The sequence below is a fragment of the Panulirus ornatus genome, chromosome 42 (assembly GCF_036320965.1).
Source record: "Panulirus ornatus isolate Po-2019 chromosome 42, ASM3632096v1, whole genome shotgun sequence".
NCBI lineage: Eukaryota > Metazoa > Arthropoda > Malacostraca > Decapoda > Palinuridae > Panulirus > Panulirus ornatus.
The window spans coordinates 18,020,945-18,024,486 of NC_092265.1; positions in this window are offsets into that span (position 1 = coordinate 18,020,945).

Consider the following 3,542-nt stretch of genomic DNA (forward strand, 5'->3'; position numbering starts at 1 on the left):
AAAGAAGAAAGTTAAGAGTAAATGTGAATAAGAGCAAGGTTATTAGGTACAGTAGGGTTGAGGGTCAAGTCAATTGGGAGGTGAGTTTGAATGGAGAAAAACTGGAGGAAGTGAAGTGTTTTAGATATCTGGGAGTGGATCTGGCAGCGGATGGAACCATGGAAGCGGAAGTGGATCATAGGGTGGGGGAGGGGGCGAAAATTCTGGGAGCCTTGAAGAATGTGTGGAAGTCGAGAACATTATCTCGGAAAGCAAAAATGGGTATGTTTGAAGGAATAGTGGTTCCAACAATGTTGTATGGTTGCGAGGCGTGGGCTATGGATAGAGTTGTGCGCAGGAGGATGGATGTGCTGGAAATGAGATGTTTGAGGACAATGTGTGGTGTGAGGTGGTTTGATCGAGTAAGTAACGTAAGGGTAAGAGAGATGTGTGGAAATAAAAAGAGCGTGGTTGAGAGAGCAGAAGAGGGTGTTTTGAAATGGTTTGGGCACATGGAGAGAATGAGTGAGGAAAGATTGACCAAGAGGATATATGTGTCGGAGGTGGAGGGAACGAGGAGAAGAGGGAGACCAAATTGGAGGTGGAAAGATGGAGTGAAAAAGATTTTGTGTGATCGGGGCCTGAACATGCAGGAGGGTGAAAGGCAGGCAAGGAATAGAGTGAATTGGATCGATGTGGTATACCGGGGTCGACGTGCTGTCAATGGATTGAATCAGGGCATGTGAAGCGTCTGGGGTAAACCATGGAAAGTTCTGTGGGGCCTGGATGTGGGAAAGGGAGAGGTGGTTTCGGGCATTATTACATGACAGCTAGAGACTGAGTGTGAACGAATGGGGCTTTTGTTGTCTTTTCCTAGCGCTACCTCGCACACATGAGGGGGGAGGGGGATGTCATTCCATGTGTGGTGAGGTGGCGATGGGAATAAATAAAGGCAGACTATGAATTATGTGCACGTGTATATATGTATATGTCTGTGTGTGTATATATATATGTGTACATTGAGATGTATAGGTATGTATATTTGCGTGTGTGGACGTGTATGTATATACATGTGTATGGGGGTGGTTTAGGCCATTTCTTTCGTCTCTTTCCATGCGCTACCTCGCAAAAACGGGAGACAGCGACAAAGCAAAATAATTATGAATATATATATATATATATATATATATATATATATATATATATATATATATATATATACATATATATATATATATATATATATATATATATATATATATATACATTGAGATGTATAGGTATGTATATGTGCGTGTGTGGACGTGTATGTATATTCATGTGTATGTGGGTGGGTTGGGCCATTCTTTCGTTTGTTTCCTTGCGCTACCTTGCTAACGCGGGAGACAGCAACAAAGCATAATAAAGAATGAAATATATATATATATATATATATATATATATATATATATATATATATATATATATATTCCTATGGATAAGGGAGAATGAATACTTCCCACTCATTCCCTGCGTGTCGTAGAGGGCAACGGGAGCGGGGCTTCATACCCTCCCCTCCTTGTATCTTAATTTTCTAAAAGGGGAAACAAAAAAAGGAGTCATGCATGGAGTGCTCATCCTCCTCGAAGGCTCAGGTATTTTTTCCATAAACCATGCTTCTAGAAATTAATCTTTCAACAAAAATCTGATATTCATTTGAGATATGGGCAAATGGACACTAAGACTGTGGCCTCCACGAGGCAGGGTCTGGTAACTCTGAGGGAAACGTAATCCTCAGAGGCTAACAATAGTCCAACACACATTTTTATCATTTAATGAATTATAAGATCGATCCATAAAGCATCTCTATCAACCCTATCATATTCCTTCTCCTAATCCATAAATGCTATAATATGCTATATCCATCTGATTTTCTAAGTATTTCTCACATACAATCTTCAAAGCAAACACCAAGAGTTAGGAATGTGGTGCTGTTCTCTTAACTATTCATACTGAGTGTTTTTCTTACACGATTTCCCTCTACTTCTAAACCTTGACCACTTTATGAGAATTTCAAGATTGATGCAGGTGAAGTTGCTACACTTAAAATCCCACACTATTAACTCTACACATTCTGTCGTCTAGAGAATGTGCGTCCTTATTCTGCATTTTACCATGCTGTGATGAACAGATGCCTTGTGTAGGTTACAGGTCAATGTCAGTTATTCTGAATTACACTTCATTCAATGGTTGGCAACATAATCCCTCTCTGATAGAACTCCCTCTTTTTCTCTTCGCTATACCAACATTCGTGGTCTTTCTAGTAACCTCTCTTCTGTTGAGCTCCATTCTCATAGCTAACCATAAACTCCTTTCATGATACCGGCTCAAAGGCTATATCTACATATCCCACGCCTCAAGGATGTTATGTGGCTCAAGGTCTGTCTCCCAATTACCATATTTATTCTACAAAGTTTATATCTCACTTCGACTATCTAAACTCTTGCCATGAGACTGTGGCATCTTCTCACCTGAAAGCCGAGATCCTCTATTTAAGGGATTTCAATGCTCACCCTAGCGAGTAGTTGAATTCCTCCCATGCGGAGTGTGGAGGGGTTGAAGCCCTCACGTTCTCCATTCTCAATGATTTACAGAAAATTATCTCCCACCCTACCCATATACCTAACCGCTGTGACCACTCTCCTAATATTCTGGATCTGTTTTTCATATCAAATCCATCTCGCTGTAACTTAGCAATCTCGCCTCCAATTGGTTCATCTGATCACAGTCTCATATATGATTCTAGCTAAACCTGCCTCTGAGAAACTGGGAGTCCTTTTTAGATGTCAAAATTCTTTTCCGAACAATTGTACCGTTTATACAAAGGATTGATCCGTCCTTGTTTGGAGTACTGTTCTCACATCTGGGATGGTTTTAGCTCTGCATCCTTACTTGACAAAGTTGAGTCGAAAGCAGCCCAACTTAAAATCTTTCCAGGCTAATTTCAAAACTTAAACCACATGCCATACGCCGCAATGGGGTTCATTTGCCGTCTTCTATGGGTGTTATCTTAGTTTACGCTTCTGATAGCTGGGTGCTTGTATACCCCACCACTGGCAAGACCCGGGACGCGACTGCGTCATATGACTACCGTGTGGCTTTTGTCAACTCAGGGGTGGGTCGTTTTGATAACTGCTTCTTTCCCTACACGCCAAAGCGTTGGAATTGTCTACCCCCTCACGTCTTTCCCTGTAACTATGAACTGGCACATCTTAAAATACAGGTTTATGCTTCTAGAATTTTAGATACTCTATCTTGTCTCTTTTCCCCTTCCATAATCCTCTTTCTATTTCAATTAAGTCCAAACCTTGATCTGGACTTTTGTCGATGGCTGAAGCCTTCAACGTAATAATAATAATGATAATAATAATAATAATAATAATAATAATAATAATAATAATAATAATGATAATAATGATAATAATAATGATAATAATAATAATAATGATAATAATAATAATAATAATAATAATAATAATAATAATAATAATAATAATAATAAAGCCAGTTCTAGCATGTGGGAC